At 46.9% G+C, this 18030-nt stretch overlaps 2 pseudogenes across 2 annotated transcripts; both read left to right on the top strand.

Moving 5' to 3' along the window:
• The first annotated feature begins 1864 nt into the window (after positions 1 to 1864).
• Positions 1865 to 6683, top strand: LOC308647398 (regucalcin-like; annotated as a pseudogene). The gene is made up of 6 exons: positions 1865 to 2026; positions 3730 to 3912; positions 4435 to 4649; positions 5085 to 5214; positions 6239 to 6422; positions 6665 to 6683. The product of its transcript is annotated as a regucalcin-like (transcript).
• A 9803-nt stretch (positions 6684 to 16486) lies between these two features.
• Positions 16487 to 16949, top strand: LOC308647897 (putative ribosome biogenesis protein RLP24; annotated as a pseudogene). The gene has a single exon. The product of its transcript is annotated as a putative ribosome biogenesis protein RLP24 (transcript).
• The last annotated feature ends 1081 nt before the right edge of the window (positions 16950 to 18030 follow it).

Raw genomic sequence — 18030 nt, 5'->3', positions numbered from 1 at the left:
ATCATCCGCCCCAGGTGCAGAAGGAGGCTGCCCTGGGAATCTAGGCAGGACCTGGGAAAGGGCTAGCATTTGGCAGGTGGAGGAGGAGCATTCTGGAGATAGGACAGCTGGACCAAGGGAAGTGGAGAAGGGTGAGTGCCTGGCGTCCTGTTGTGGGGTCACGGGGACATGACAACTGGTTTGGTGCCAGGGCCCCTGGAATGTGGAAGAAAGGGCGTGTGGGGCTCTGTGCCCCCACAGTGTGTCTCAGGGAGAGCTAGGTCTTGGCTGCATAGAGGCCACTACCCTGTCTGCAGCGGGACGAACCCTTGGTGTGGGCCTGCAAGAGAGCAGCACCTCCTGCCAAAATCCTCTCCTTGGGGAGTACCCTGGCAATCCTGCTGGCAGAAAGCGGTGGTGGCAGGAGATGCGCAGGGTCCCTGGCACCACTGTACTCAGTGGCATGTGGGCAGAGGCCTCTGAAGGAGCCTACAGGAGGCTGGCGGAGTGACACCCAGATCATCTCAGAGGGCGGAAGACGCGGGGAGGGACTCTGGTGCCTGTGAAAGTTTGGGTGCCATGGCCAGGTGTGTGAGGCTGGGTAGGGTCAGCAAGTGAAGCTCGGAGATCAGCAGTCCATTCTTTACAGGATGCCTGTGGGTAGAGCCCTGCCCAGCGCCCCATTTGCCTGCCCAGGGATCCCCGTGCCTCCGCAGCGCCCCCTCTAGGCCTGCTGGGCCAAGACTGTGCTCCCTGTGAGCCTGCCTGGGTGAGCCCTGTGGACTCCCAGTTGCAAGAGGGCGCTCTTCTGCAGTAGGAGAGGAGCACAGTGTCTCACCGCCCAGGGAAGCACCTGTGCCAGGTGAGAACCCAGGAGGGCTGGGGAGCCGAATGGTCGGCCCTAAGGGGAAGTCTCAGGGATGCCTGGTGGGGCTCTGGCCATGACCTGGGAGGTTCTCTATGGAAGCAAGCTCCTAAGGGCTGCTGCTTCTCCTACTCCAATGCAGAGAGCACAGGGCAACTCCTGCAACTGCTACCTTGGCTCTGCAGGACAGAACAAGTGACATACCACCGCCTAGGGCTCTGTTGGTTTGGTGAAGCACAGAGGGAGGGATGAGGGAGGGGAGGGCGGAAGACAGTTGCCGCCCCCACTTGGTGGACCCTTCAGCCTGAGTGCAGTGGAGTCCCAAGGAGCTGAGGAAGCAGGACAGGATGAGGGCTGAGGAGCATGTGAGCCGCCCCAGTATGGGAGCCCTGGGCTGCTGGGCCTCCTGGTGCCAAACAAGAAGGGCCCTGTGAACTGAGTCCCACCAAGGGCAGGCGTGGCACAGCAACCCAATTAACAGGAGCATTAGAAGTGAGCCCTTCTGGGGGAGAGGTCTCCTGGGCAGAGAGGCCAGGGTGTGTGCTCGGGAGCCAGCCACCTGCAGATCGCACCCCACCCCAGCCTCTGAGCCGGGCCCACCTGGACAGTGGCTCAGCTTAGCAGCCCCTGCCTCCCAGGCTGTAGCTGGGGGTCCTGGAAGGTGGAGAAGTGGTGGGCACACTGTGCCACCAGAAGGAAAGGGCACAGGGATTCCTGGAACCTTGCCAGGGAGTGCCTCTTCAAGTGACAGGGCACCTGCATGTTCTGTCGATATCTTGGGTCATGCAGAGTGCCAGGTGGCAGAGGAGCCAGGAGGGGCACAGGCTTGGCTGGGTCCTTCTCTGCATCGCCATGTCTGCCTGGGTGAGGCTTCATGAGCAGAAGAGGCTGTCCTTGAGACCACAGGATGTGTCACACATCTGGGAGCGCCCAGCCTGCACAGTCCAGCAGCCCTCACCCGATGACCAGGAGAATGGGACAGGGAACAGGGCACTCACAGCCCTGTCGTCCTCCCAGGCCATGGCGTCCCCCAGGATTGAGGCTGTCATCAGGGAGAGGTACAGGATGGGGGAGTGTCCCGTGTGGGAAGAGGAGACCAGGCAGCTGGTGTATGTGGACATCAACGCCAGGACTGTGTGCCGGTGAAACCCAACTCTGGGGAGGTGTAGGCCATAGGCCTGAGTAAGTGGACCTGGGGGCTGCAGATGTTGGGCCTGAGGAAGTGGGCCTGGGGCTATACACTGTGGGCCACAGTAAGTGTGGGTCTGGGGGCTGGAGACGTTGGGCCAGAGTAAGTGGATCTGGGGCCTGCAGATGGTGGGCCTGGGGCTACACACTGTGAGCCACAGTAAGTGTGGGTCTGGGGGCTGGAGATGTTGGGCCAGAGTAAGTGGGCCTGAGGAAGTAGGTCTGGGACCAGCAGACAGTGGACCTGAGGAAGTGAGTCTGGGGGCTACAGACTGTGGGCCTGAGGAAGTGGGCCTGGGGGTTGTAGATGGTGGGTCAGAGGAAGTAGGCCTGAGGGCTGCAGATGGTGGGTCAGAGGAAGTGGGCCTGGGGTCTGCAGACAGAGGGCCAGAGGAAGTGGGGATGGGGCTGCAGATGGAGGGCCAGAGGAAGTGGGTCTGAGGGCTGCAGATGGAGGGCCAGAGGAAGTGGGCCTGGGGGCTTCAGACAGTGGGTCTGGGGGCTGCAGAACGTGGTCCTGAGGAAGTGTGGGTCCCCTGGATCTCCAGTTGTTCCTGGAGAGGGAGCTGTGAGACCATCCTATGTGCCCAGGGGCCCATTCCCCTGAGGTCCTGGGGCTCGTTTAGCTATGTAGCTGTCCTGCCTGCCCATGGCCCGTGTCCCCTGAGGTCCTAGGGCTTCTTGGTACCTTTGTCATAGGTGTCCAGCATCACTCGTGGCCTGAGGGTTGCAGGGGCCCAGCCGGGGCACCTGCTTGCTCAGCACCTGGCTGCCTGCTCTGGAGCCCCTGGAGTGTGGGCTGTCACACCCTGGGCACAGGACAGACTGTGGGGGTGGGAAGTCCTGGTGTACAGGATGGACCAAAGATGGGCTCGCTGTCCTCCAGACAAAGTCCTGGAAACGCTGACATCCTCCTGGCGGCTGTGTGGAGCCCGCGCCTGGCTCTGACCCCGGGTTGTGCCACACACGCACCTGTCCTGACTCAGGAGCCAGGGTGGGGGTCACTGTGCTTTTTCCAGGCTCATGTGTGTGTGTGGACCCACACACCTGGGTGGTATCTGTGTGTCTGTGGGGCTTGCACACCTATGTGGCTGACGACCCCTGTAGGCTCACACACCTGTGTGGCTGATGACCCCTATGGGCTCACACACCTGAGAGTTACCTTTGTGTCTGTGGGACTTGCACACCTGTGTGGCTGATGACCCCTGTGGGCCTTCTGAGGAGCAGAAGCAGCACTCTGGGAGCGTCCTCCACTCACCCTCACCCTGCCCAAGGGCAAGTGCCACTGTCCCCCTTGCAGATCAGGGCTGGTCCAAAGTCTGTGTCTGGCCTCAGGTATGCTCCTGTGGAGCCTGCCCCAGGTCCAGCGGTCCTACCCGAGGGCTCAGGGGCACCCGCGGCTCTCACACTGGCACTGATGTGAGGAGACGCCAGCGCTCTCCATTTCTGCAGTCCTGGTGGCCCTGCAGGCAGGCTCGGCAGCCTCCAGTCCCATCTAGAGGCCCTGTGGTGGCCGTTGTGGGGAGGGGGGCGCAGAGAGGTGGTCCACGCAGGCCCAGCAGGACTGGTCCTGTGGTGAGCCGTGCTCTGTGCCCTGACGGTGCCTCCCAGCAGAAGCCCCATGGGTGGGGTGGCACTGTCTCCTGGAGAAGCAGCAGCTGGGCCACCCTGCTGTCCTGTATCCTCTGTCCTCCCAGGAGACCCTGGTGGCTGTGTGGCTCTGTGCACAGTAGGCAGCTACATGGTGGCTTCTGGTACCTGCCTTGGCCTCCTGGACTGGGAGACGGGGCAGGTGGAGTGGGCGGCCTGGCTGGACCATGACAAGCCCCACAACAGGTTCAATGATGGGAAGGTCGACCCCACTGGGAGGTTTGAGGCAGGTGAGCTGCTGAAAGGACTGGCTGTGGCCCGGTTAGCGGAAGGTGGCCCAGGCCACCTGGAGAGTCTGTCGTCATGGCAGGTGCCGGCTTTTTGGGGACCTCAGGAGCTCTCCCCAGGCTGCTGGCAAGCAGCACTCGAGGTTATGCAGGTGCTGGGCAGCCCACAGATTCCCTCCCGCTCCAAAGCCCACGGCTTTCATGTAATTCTTCCTGGGTCCCTGCCCAGAGAGGACCCTGGGAGGGTTGAAGCCACCAGGGTGGAGCAGTGGCCAGGGCTGCTGGCCAGAGGCCATTCACGTGCAGCTGAGGGCCCTGCACCTCTGCCTGAGCAGGCCTCTTCCCAGGTGGAACATCTCTGGGGTCCCCCTTCGCCCAGCACAGAGGCTCATTCACAGATGCTGCCTGAGGGCCATCCTGCCTGCTGTCCCCCAACTGAGGGTGACCACAGCTCTCTGCCCAGCAGGTCTGTGGGGTGGACAAGGCAGGTTGGGGTGCTGCCCACTGACCTTCCACTCTCTTCAGGCACCATGCCAGAGGTGTCCGCTCCAGGAGTGTTGGAGCCAGGGCAGGGCTTCCTGTATACACTCTATGCTGACCGCTCTGTGATCAGACAGCTGGATCAGCTGGGCATCCCAATGGGCTGGACTGGTCCCTGGACCACCTCACTCTCTACTATGTGGACAGCCTGGTCTACTCTGTGCGGGCCTATGACTACAACGTGCAGACAGGAGGCCTGGGTAGGGGCCTCCCTGGCCAGTCCCCCACACGCTCCCCAGGCTAAGGCCTCCATGGCCCATTCCCCACACCCTCCCTAAGGTATGGGCCTCCATGGCCAGTCCCCCATACCTTCCCTGGGGTAGGAGCCTCTATGGCCAGCCACCCACACTCTCCCCAGGTAGGGTCCTCCATGGCCAGACCCCCACGTCCTCCCTGGAGTAGGGGCCTCCGTGGCCAGCACCACAAGCCCTCCCTGGGTGGGGCCTCCCGTGGCCAGCCCCCCACACCCTCCCCGGGGGGGAGCCTTTGTGGCCAGTCCCCCCACATCCTCCCGAGTCCCCTCCTGGGGTCCCAGATGCACCACCAGGTCTGTAACTCCCTCCCATGGTTGAGGACATGCAACATGACCTCCTGGTCTGGGCTGTGAGGGGCCATGTGCCTCTGTCCTGCTGCAGCAAACCCATGGCTGGTGTGCCAGCTGGAGCCAGAGCAAGGAATGCCAGATGGGCTGTGCATGGACACCACAGGGACACTGGGTGGCCTGCATTGACGGAGGCAGGGTGATCCGCATGGACCCTGACACAGGTGTGTGCACAGGGCAGTCGGTCAAGGAGGGGCCATGGGGTGCTCTGTGCTATGGTGTTCAGGGTCCAGGAGTGGGAAGGCAGCACCACATGCTTGTCCAGCTACAGGGCGACCTGTGCAGATGGCGGGAGTGCCAGGATGGCCGCTCAGCACTTGGCCAGTGTAGGGAACACTGGGGCTGATGTAGAAAATGACCACAAACCAGCGTTGAAAACCACAGGACCTTGTCCTGTCCCACCCTGGAGGGTGGAGGCTAGACCAGGGTCCCAGGCTGAGCTCCCTGCACAGGCTCCAGGGAGGCTCCTCCTGCATCTCCCAGCTTCTGGGCTCCAGGTGGCCCTGGCTGGTGGCCCCTCAGTCCAGTCTCTGCCTCCATCTCCACGGGGCTCCTCCTCCTTCACAGGCTGAGGAACCCCACCTTCCAATGCAGCTCAAGCCAGGCCTCCGTCCCTGGGGTCGGGCCAGGCTCAGCTCTGGCAGGGCACTCCCCACCTGACCACTGTTCACAGCTGACAATAAATGTGGCCACCTCAATGTCATCTCTGCAGCTGCTGCCCTGGGATGTGCCCCCCCTGGACTGCCCCATGCTCTGTCCAGTGTCACCCATCTTCAGGGTCTGTGTCCCCTCTTCTGTGTCTTGGGAGAACACGGCCATTGCATGAGGGCCACCTGACCCAGGAGGAGCCCATCTCAGGACCCTTCACTAATGACCTCTGCAGAGACCCGGTTACCACACCAGGTCTCACTCACAGGTTCTGGGGTGCAAATGTGGACAGGACTCACCTCTTACACTGGTGTCCAGCTCCCTCTAGGAGCCTGGCCTCTCCAGCTCCTGGGCTCCAGGTGTCCCTGCTGACCCCTGCAGTCCATGAGTCAGGGCAGAGTTGGGGATCAAGTGCTGCAGGTGCCAGGCAGAACCAGTAGGCCCAGGACCCCACTGGGGAGTGGGCACTGTCAGGCCACCTGGGGTCCTACAGCAGGCGGGTGGCTGGGCTTCAGGGACGTACCTGAGCTTTATTCACAGGGATGCGGCTGTGCACCCTGGAGATGCCAGTGTTCAGGGTGACATCCTGCTGCTTCCAGGGTGGGGGGGCTGACTACCCCGGCTTGTGCGTGACCTCTGAAGCGGACAGCCTGAGTCCAGAGCAGCCGTTGCGGGAGCTGCAGGCAGGACACGTCTTCAAGTTCAGTGGGGTCTCCCTGCCAGGGTCAGCTTGGCTGCCAGCCACGTCTGCTCAGCCAGGTGTAACAGATCTTAACCTCAGGGACCGGAGTATGCTTGGCAGCATCCATGGGGACATCTGTCGACCTGGAAAACAGCCCTCCCGAGGCCCCACGTGCCCTGCTGTGCACAGAGACATTTACAGGAAGTTTAGGAAGCTGCCGTGGCTGGCACTGCCAGGAGACTCAGCGGCGCCCAGGTACTCACCTCCACTCTCTCCTCCTGCAGGTCATGGGCCTGGGGGTGAGAGGCCTTGCGTTCTGCCACTTCACTGGCTGAGGAACCCCACCTTCCAATGCAGCTCACACCAGGCCTCCGTCCCTGGGGTTAGGCCAGGCTCAGCTCTGGCGGGGCGCTCCTTGCCTCACCGCTGTTAACAGCTGACAATAAATGTGGCCACCTCACTGTCATCTCTGCAGCTGCTGCCCTGGGATGTGGTCCCCCCCAGGACTGCCCCATGCTATGTCCAGTGTCACCCAGCTTCAGCTTGTAATGGCCCCGTGTGTTCTCCAAGGTCCCCACGGGTCACCTGCACTCTGCAGAACATGTGGCCACACTGGTATCTCTGAGGTTGGCCTCTCTGCCTCCACTTGGTGCTGGGTCACTGAGAGCAGGATCCTGAGCATGGGCTGTAGCTGTGCTGGACGTGCACAAGTCCATCTGCTAGGGATAGAGCCAGACATCAGGTGCCTTCACAGCACTGGGCGCCCAGTGCCTTTACTTCCCAAACTATTTACCCCTGAAAGGCACTCACACTCCAGCAGTGACCCAGTCCCCGGCCCAGCCCTGGCACCTGCCCACTGCCTGTGTCTGGATGGCCTGCTGTGGATAGGACCTGCCCACAGAGTCCACACTGAGTGACCCTCTCTGTATCGGCTTCTCTCACCGAGCCCCATGTCTCAAAGTCTGTCCCACTTGCAGCACGTGTCAGAGCTGCAGTCCTTTTCAGAGTTGAGTAATATTCCACCATGTTGATGGACTCATCCTGTTCCCCCATTCCTCCTCAGTGGACACTTGGGTCACTTCTCCCTTCTGACCCTTGTGCATGGTGCTGCTGTGAATATTCACACACAAGTTTTCATTCCAGAGTTTGTTTCTGGGTCTTCAGGGACATACCTAGTCTGGAGGTGCTGGTGGAATGGGAACTCCCTGCGTAACCGTGTGAGGCCCCTGCACACTGTCCCTCCACAGGGGGCTCCACGCTGCCCTCCCACATACACATGCTAAGAGTGATGAAGAACTTTGAGTCCCCGACTCCAGAGGGCTCAGCACAGAGCTCCCGGAGGTCCCCACACAGGTGGCCTGCAGGTGCACACGGCACCGGGAGTCTCTGTGCTAGGGTCCCGTGGTCATGGTGGCAGAGTGCAGCTTGTCCTGTGGGCATGGGTGGGCAGTGCTGTGACCAGGAAGGGCTGACCTAGGACTTGAGCCTCCATCTGGGAGTGAGGCCTGTGTGGAGTTGGTCCTGGCCAAGTGGTCAGTCCTGGAGAGGGGTGGCTGGGCTGGGAAGAGGGAGAGACCTGGTCTCAGGTGCAGCCCCTGATACAGGGTGCTGAGGGGCCAGGCAGGGACCTTAGGGAGGCCAAGCAGGGGCCCAGGAAGTGGGCATCCTCCTGATGACCACCACTGTCTGCTCAGGGGCTGGGAGTCCAGGAGGCAACTGGGCTTTGCCTTGTCTACATTGGAAAGCACTGGTGTCCACTATCTATGTGGTGCTGGTTTATGCCACACAGAATGCTGGAGAGGACATCTGTAAGACAGTGGACACCCACGCTGCCCCAGGCCAGGGGGCGGGGTGCTGGGTCCTCACTGAATTGTCCCTCCTGCCCGCCCTGGCTGCACAGTCTCTGTGCCTGCCTGAACAGATGGTCAGCCAGGAGAGTGGTCACCTGGGCCAGCACTCACCTCTGCGGGAGTGTCCACAGCTTGCCAGCTGCCTGCCCCAGGTCTGCAGGGACCCCTTCTATATATGGATATCACATTAGAACCAAAAACCACAAGCAGCAATTATATCAGTTTTCAATGCAATATTATGTTTAACATTTGATACAAAAGGCCACAGAGTAGCCATATCAGTTTTTGATAGTATAGGATGGACATAATAATAGTATTAATCACAACAGGGCAGCTATTATGTTACTTTTAGATGCAACAATATAGATATCATATTAGCTGTGAAGGCCACAGGACAAATACTGTAACAGTTTTATTTTTTATTTTTTTAATTTTTTTGATATCAAAAATTGAACTCAGGAGAACTCGACTACTGAGCTACATCCCCTGCCCTATTTTATATTTTAGTTAGAGATAGGGTCTCACTGAGTTACTTAGCACCTCACTTTTGCTGATGCTGGCTTTGAACTCACAATCCTCCTGTCTCAGCCTCCTGAGCCACTGGGATTATACGCATGTGTCACTGCACCTGGCCCTAGATCAGTTTTAGATCCTATATTATGGACATCATATTCATATCAGAGGCCACAGAGAAGCTGTCATATCAATTTTAAATGCTATATTAGTCTTAAAGGACACAGGGCAGCCACTTTATCAGTTTTTGATGCTCTAGTATAGATATCATATTCAATACTAGTATTGAAGCCCATGGAGCAGGAATTATATCACTTTTAGAAGTAACAATATGGATATTGCATTAGTATTATATTATTATAATAACTTGAAATGCCATTATTTTATTTTATTAATTAATGGATATCATTTTATTATAAAGGCTACAATGCAGGTATTTTAATACTTTTGGAAGCTAGAGCATGAATATTATATTAACATTAAAGGCCAAAGGGAAGCTAGTATGTTAATTTTACATGTACTGTTCTATGGAGATCATAATAATATGAAAACCACAGGGCAGTTATTATATTAGCTTAAGATGCAATAAGATGGATATTACATCAATATTAAAACCCACAGGTCATGCATTATGTTTCTTTCATATGTTATAGTATAGATATTATATTAGTATTAAAGGTCACAGGGAAGCCAAGTAGTAGTTTTAGAGTTTATACTATGGATATGATGTTGGTATTAAAGACAATATGCAACTGTTATATTATTTACAATGATAAAGTATGGATACTACATCAGAACTATAGGCCATAGGACTGCTATTTTATTAGTTTTAAATGCTATAGTGTGGATATCATAAAAGAATTGAAGGTCACAGAGCAGGTATTTTATTCATTTTAGATGTTGTAGTATGGATTTTATATAGTATTAAAAGGCCACAGGGAAACTATCATTTCAATTTTAGGAGATACAGTGTTGATATTATTAAAGGCCATAGGGCAGCTAGTATATTAGATGCTATATGTGGATATTGTATTAATATGAAAGGCTACAGGAGAGCTATAATATTACATTAAGAGGCCAAAGTGTAGTTATAATACTAATAATAGTGTCACAGGCAGCTCCTATAGTACTTAGTATAGGTGCTGTAGTATGCACACCATATTAGTATTAAAGCCCAGCCAGGCATTGGCACATGCCTGTAATTTCAGTGAGATAGGAAGCTGAGGCAGGGGGATTACAAGTTCAAGACCAGCCTCAGCTTGTAATCCTCAATTACTCCCCAAGTAATTTATCAAGACCCTGTGTCAAAATAAATTTTAAAAAAATTAAAAAGGGCTGGGGATGGGGTTAAATGCCCATAATTTCAATTCCTATTACCAAAAAATATATTAAAGCCAAAACTTTAGTTATTTTATTAGTTCTATATGCTATACTATGTAAATCCTATTAGTATTAAGCTATTATACTCATTTTAGATACTGTAGTTTAGATATCATATTACTTTATTAAATCCCAGAACTACAGGCATTTTGTTAAATTATTTTAACTTTAGATGCTATAGTATGGATATCATAATAGTATCAATGTCCACAGGGCAGCTATTATATTACTTTAGATGACATAGTATAGAGATTTTATTAAATTTAAGGCTAAAGGCCATAGGGATGATATTATATCCATTTTAAATGCTATATTATAGATATCATATTATATGGATATTATATTAAAGGCCACAGAGTAGCTATTATATCAATTTAAGATGCTATACTAAGGATGTCGTATTGGTATTAAAGGATACAGAGAAGCTATAATATCAGTTTTAGATGCAATCATATGGCTACTACATTAAGCCACAGAGTAGATATTATATTAGCTTGAGATGCTATAGCATGGTTATTAATTTAGTATAAAAGACTACAGGGCAGCTATTATATTAATTTTGGATGCTATAGTTTGGATATATTATTAACATTAGAGGTTACTGGGAAGTTATTATATTAGTAATAGAATTAAACCCTCAGTACAGTTATTATATTAGTTGTACTTACTATAGTATAGATATTACTTCAATATTGAAGCCACAGAGCAGCTATTATATTAATGTAGATGCTGTAGTATGGATATTATACTAATATGAAAGGCTATATGAGAGCTATACTAACCTATTCTGCAGCCACAGTATGCATATATTAATACCAAATACCACAAGGAAAGTTTTTACAGTAGTGTAAGATGCTACAGTAAATATACTACATTACTATTAAAGGAAAAAGTTTAGTTGTTACATTAGTATTAGATAATATATTAGTTTTAGATAGTATTCTGAATATCATAATAATATTGGCAGCTACTATATCAGATTTAGATGCTACATTATGGAGAATTTATTAATATTAATAGCCACAGGACAGCTATCTTATCAGTTTTAGATGCCAAACAGGTAATCACACTAGTACCAATTGCTTCAGATCAGCTATTATATTAGTATTAAGACCAGAAGGGAGATATTATATCCATTTTAGATAATAGAGTATGCATATCTTATTTGTATTCAGGGCTACAGGGCAGCTATTATATCAGTATTAGATGCTACACTAAGCAGTTTTAGATGTTATACTAATATGATATAATATCAGTATTAAAGGCATTGTGGCAACTATTTGTTTTAGGTGCTGCAGTATGTATATTATTTAGTATTAAAACCACAGTACAGCCATTACATAAATTCAGATGCTACAGTATGATACTATATTAATATTAAAGGTCACAGGGCAGATATTTTATCAGTTTAAGATGATGATGACATAATATGAATATCATATTAGTATTATATATTATATTATTAAAGGCCACAGGGCAGCTCTTATATTAGGATGGATATTTTATTAGTTTTAAAAATCTTGGGGAAGCCATTATATCAGTTTTAGATGTTCTAGCATGGATATCATATTAGTATTAAATGCCCAGGTCAACAATTATGTCACTTTTAGATGTTTAAGTATGCATAACATATTAGTATTAAAGTCAACAGGGCAATTGATATATTAATTTCAATAGTATAGCATGAATATCATTAGTTTAATGGCTTCAAAGCAGATATTTTACTAGATTAATGTACTATAATATAAATATCATGCTAATATTAAAGGTCACAGAGCATCTGTTTATGCCTTTTAGATTCTATATCATATATATTAAATATTAAAATCCACCAGAGAGTTATTATATTGGTTTCACAGCCTGTAGAAAAGGTATCACATTCATATTAAAGGTCATGTCTATTATATTGGTTTTAGAGGCCATAACATAGATATCATATTAGTATTTAAAGCTAAGGAGAGCTATTGTAATAGTTTTAGATGCCATAATATGGATATCACATTAGATTTAAAGGCCACATCCCAGCTACTATATTCATTTTAGATACTACAGTTTAGATGTCATATTAGTATTAAAAGTCTTTAATGCTTCTAATATCTGTTTTTGATGCTATAATATGAAAATAATATTAATAGTAAATACCATAGAGCAGCTATTTTATCAGTTTTCCATGCCATAAATATGGAGATCATATCAGTAACAAACGCCACAGGACAGCTATAATATTAGATTTAGAGGTCATAATATGGATGACATATTAATAGTGAAATCTATAGGGAAGCTATTATATTAGATTTCATGCTATCACAAGGTTATTATATTAATATAAAAAGACAGAGGGAAGCCATAGGATAGATAATAATATCTGTATTTGAAGGCCACAGGACAACTTTTATATTAATTTCAGGGACCATAATTTTTATATCATATTAATATTAAAGGCCATGGGGCAGGGGCTAGGATTGTGACTCAGTGGTAGAGCACTTGCCTGGCATGCATAAGGCAATGGATTTGATCCTCAGTACCACATTAAAATAAATAATTAAATACAGGTATTGTGTCCATCTATAACTTTAAAAAATATTTTTAAAAGGCCACAGGGTAGGCTGGGGTTGTGGCTTGGTGTAGAGTGCTTGCCTAGCATGTGTGAGGCCTTGGGTTTGATCCTCAGCACCACATAAAAATAAATAAATATGTAAATAAAATAAAGGTATTATGTCCACCTACAACTAAAAAAAAAATTAAAAGGACATAGGGCACGTATTATATTAGTTTTCGATGCTAAATTATGGATATTATGTTATTATTAAAGATCACAGTTTACCTATTTTATTAGTTTTAAATGTTGTACTATGGATATCATTAGTATTAAAGACCAACTATTATAATATTTTAAGTACCAGAGAGCATAACAAGTTAGTGTTGAAGGCCACAGGAAGCTATTATATTAGTTTTAGAGTCCACAGTATGGATATTACATTAGTATGTAAGGCCATAGTGCCACTATAATATCAGTTTCTGATGCTGTATTATGGATTTTTGTTACAATTAAAGGCCACAGTACAGTTATTATATTTATTTTAGAGGCTATAGTACAGAGACCACATTTGAATTACAAAGCACAGGTCAGCTATTATATTAGCACTAGGTGCTATAGTATGAACATCATTAAGTATTAGAGGCAAAGGTACATGAATTAGTTTAAGATGCTATATATTGATATTATATTAATATTAAAGAACACAGGAGATCTATTAGATGAGACAGTATGTATGTTACATTAGTATGAAAGGCTATAAGACAGCTACTATATTAGATTGGGATGTTTTGCTATGGATATCATATTACTGTAAAAGACCAAAAAGCAGTTATTATATTAGTATTAAATGCTATAGTGTGCACACTATATTAGTATTAGAGACCAAAGGTCAGCTATTACATGTTTTAGAAATACATTGAAATCTCTTGTAGATAGAGACTCATGCTTATAGTCCTAAAATCAATTATGGTGAAGATTTCTGGAGAAACTTAGTTAAGATTTTCTGTGGAGGAGGGGGTGCCCTACAGAAGATTCTTTTAGTAGTGCAGTCACACTAAGGTAACTTCTGACCAGCAATTAACCCTAGTGACTTGTAGATGAACCCTAGTGACTGACTTGTAGATGAAGTCCCCTAAATAGGATGGCCACCATGACAGTTCTGGAGAGCACCAGCTAAGGTCAAAACCTCCAGAGCCCAATGTGAAGGAGGAGGTGAACACCTGATTGGCAGAGTACAGAGGTGGTCCCCAGTTCTCCTGGTAAACATTAAACACTAATGAAGTTTAGGGACAGCCAAGGGATGAGAGAGAGAGAGAGAGAGAGAGAGAGAGAGAGAGAGAGAGAGAGAGAGAGAGAGAGAGAAACACTAGAGAGAACACTTAGGTGAACACTAAGTTGGCAAAAGGTGACAACAATATAGTAAGTGACATTTCTGAATACTTGAATAAAAGCCATATAGACTTACAAAAGTAGTCTTTACATTATCTGAGGAAAGTACTAAGAATCAACCCTGAAGAAGTAAGCAGTTGGCCTTTTGAATACAATAGAACACAAATGAAGAAAATCAAATGTTGATGAAGAATCTGGGTTTTAGAATTTAAAGAACTAAATGTAAAGGAAATACCTAAAAATCCAATTACATGGACAAGTCATTAGAAGACATGGAGAATCTTAAACAACTTCTAGAATAGGTCAGAGTCTCAGGAACACAGTTGAGTTGAGGCTGGCTGATCATCCTTGGGAAGGACAGTTTTGTCATGAGAGGAGGTGGTGAAGGGCTACCCAGTAACTTGTAAGAGATTATTGTCCAGGGTTACACAAGGGGCTGAGAAAGGAGGTGGTAGAGGGATATACAGGAGATGAGGGCAGTTAGTGAAGGAAAACATAGGAGTTGAGAGGTGTTGGTGGAGGGCTACAGAGAATGGGATGAGAAGAGATGGTGGAGTGCTACAAAGAAGCTGTGAGAGGACATGGTCAAGGGCTACACATGAGCCCTTGAGAGGAGGTGACAAGAGAGTACATAGGAGCGGATAAAAGGAAGTGGTGGAGGGCTAAATGGTGAGATGAGAGGAGAAGATGGAGGGCTACACAGAAAGCTGGGAGAGGAGGTGATGAAGGTTACACAGGTAGAGATGAAATGTTCTGGTGGAGTGTTACACAGGAGGAGATAAGAGGAGAAGGTTGAGAGCTACACAGGGTCAGTAAAAGCAGACAGTGGAGGGCACACTAGAAGCCATATGGGATGTGATACAGGGCTACACAGGAATTGATAAGTGGTGTAGGGTCACAGAGTGGGTCATAAGAAGTGGTGGTCAATGTTAACACAGTATGAAGCATAGTATCCCAGGGATGCTGAATTCTAAGGAATTCTTGGTTTGACCCTTATTCTGACCCCTCTTACCTATTCATAACTCTAAAACACTAACACTACTTCCTATCTCCTAGCTTTTACCTCACCCTAGAAACCCTAAATATAAGCCCACAAACCATGTGCTTCTGTTTAACATCTATTCTGTAAACAACCCCTACCTACTCTGTACTCAACATCTGACCAAACTCCAGACCACAAATTTGCTCAGGCTCAACTCCATCCATAATACCCACCCTAACCATAATGTTCACCACATAATTTTGTTTCTCTGATTTTGATCTTGAGAAGGGGCTAGGCTTCAGCCTGGCTGACCTTGAGAAGAAGATGGCTTCAGTGTGGATGACATTTGAAGGTAGGCCTCATTCCTCCATCCAGGGCTGGTTGGCCACATCTGCTCTATTCTTGTAATGCATTCTTCTGGAGCAGGTTGGAGAGATCCTGGTTTGCCTGAATGTGATTTTGACCTGAAACAATCAAGCCACTTTTCCCACAGTCATTGTGAATATTGCACCTGAGTGTCACACCAGTCTTGTACCGGGACATCTTTATATCCTGTTAATGATATTAAAACAGGCTCTGAGCATTCAGATGGCTTCTATGGGGCACATGCTGGTAAGTGGGAACAATCCCAAACCCCACTCCCAGCTCCTCTACAACCTTTACCTTATCTAAGACAGAGAAGAAGGGATTTCAGTCCCTGACAGGGTGTTCTCGACAGGGACAGTGGTCTCTGAGGCAGATGTTGCTTCTGGGGATGGGATACTGTCCCAGGAGCAGCTGAAGTGTAATGAAGCAGGGTGAGGGGACATTTACAAGGTATAGTATAAATATCATATTAGTATTCAAGGCCTACATGGCAGCTATTATATTAATTTTACAAGATGTAGTATAGTAGGATGTTATATTAGAATAAAAGGGCACAAGGCAGTTGTTATTTCTGTTTCAAGGCCACATTATTAATATTATATTAATATTAAATACACAGAACACTTATTATATTAGCTTTAGTTGCTATAGTATGGGTATTACAGTAGTATTAAAGACCACCATGCAAGTATTATACTGGTTTTGGATGCTATAGTATTAACATCATCTTAGTATTTAATGTCACAGGGCTCCTATTATATTAGTGTTAGATACTATGGCATGATATTAATGTTAAAGGCCACAGGGAAGCTATTATTTAAGTTTTAAATACTATAGTATGGATATCGCATTAGTATTCATTGCCATAGGGCAGCTATTATATTAGTTTCAGATGGAGTGCTATGGATATAATATTAGTGTTAGAGGCCACAAGTCAGCTTTTATATTAGTTTTAGATGGTATGTTTAAATATTGTAATACTATTGGAGGCCAAGGGCATATATTACATTAGTTTTAAGATGTAATAATATGGCATCACTTTTTCCCCAGCTCATGGCCTGGTTGGTGGGGTCCCACAAGGCTCAACATGCGTATCAAGAAGTGTTATTTCTGTTCAGGGTCCACCTACCCTGTCCATGGCATGATGTTCACCTTCAATTATTGCAAGGTATTCAGATTCTGTAAATCCAATGTACTAAGAACTTTAAAATAAAGCATAATCCTCACAAGGCCAGGTGGACTAAAGCATTCAGGAAAGCAGCTGGTCAAGAGCTTACAGTGGATAATTCATTTGAATTTGAAAAATGTAGAAATGAACCTGTCAAATGCCAGCAAGAACTACGGAATAAAACTATCAATGCAATGAAGAGAGTTGAAGAGATCAAACAGAAACGCCAAGCTAAATTTATAATGAACATATTGAAAACAAAAAGAGCTACAGAAAGTTCAGGACATTAAAGAAGTCAAGCAAAACTTCCATCCTATCTGAGCCCCTCTTGCAGGCAAAGGAAAGAAGTTGGAAAAAAAAAATGGTACAGCAGTTACAATAGGATGTGGACACGTGGACATGTTTCTTATAAATCTTGCTCTCTGTAACCATTTCTATAAGTACATTTGAAAATCTCCTTTGGAAACTTAGAGTTTAATTCTAAAGTATTGATTTTTATATAAAGTCATTGAAGTGAAAGATGATTACAAATAATTTTCTTCTACATTGCTATCTGCAAAGCATCAGATTATGGTTGTTACATTACACCTCACTGTAACATCTACACTGATAGATGTGCTTATATAAATCATGAAAATTGTGTTTATACATGCACAAGTGGATTGTGGGCAGAATAATGGCACTAGGCATCATTTATGTAATAACTAATTACAAAAATTTATGGCCAGTGATATATAAAATAATTGTTTTTGCAATTAAAAAAAGATGCAGGGGCTGGGGTTGTAACTCAGTTGTATAGTGCTTGCCTAGCATGTGTGAGGCATTAGGTTTGATTCTCAGCACTGCATATAAATAGATAAAGTAAAGGTCCACTGACAACCAAAAAAAATTTTTTTAAAGATACATAATATAAATATTACATTAGGTTAAAGGCAACAGGGAATATTCTTATTATTTTTATTTGCTAATGTATGGACATTACATTAATATTAAAGATGATTAAAGACCCTAGAAAGCCTCACTTTATTAGTTAAGGTACTATATTATGAATATTACATTAGCATTCAAGGCCACATTGCAGTTTTTATATTAGCTTGAGATGCTGTAGTATGAATATCATTTTACTATAAAAAGCTACAGGGAGTTGTCATATTAATTTTGGACAATATAACTTGGATATTATATTAATGTTAAATGCAACAGGGCAGCTATTATGTTATTTAAGTGCCGTAGCATGGATATTACAGAAATATTAAAGGCCACAGAGAAGTTACTATGTTTATTTTAGCTGCTCTTATATGGCTATTAAATTAATATCAAAGGTCACAAGGCAACTAAAGTACTAATTTTAGATGCTATGTTATGAATATTTTGTTACATTAGAGGCCATAGGACAGGTATTACATCAGTTTTAGATGTTATAATTTGGACATTATATTAGAAATAAAAGTGACAGGGCATTA

This window comes from Spermophilus citellus (genome assembly GCF_964194105.1).
Source record: "Spermophilus citellus genome assembly, chromosome: 4".
NCBI lineage: Eukaryota > Metazoa > Chordata > Mammalia > Rodentia > Sciuridae > Spermophilus > Spermophilus citellus.
This window is presented reverse-complemented; position numbering and strand designations above follow the sequence as displayed.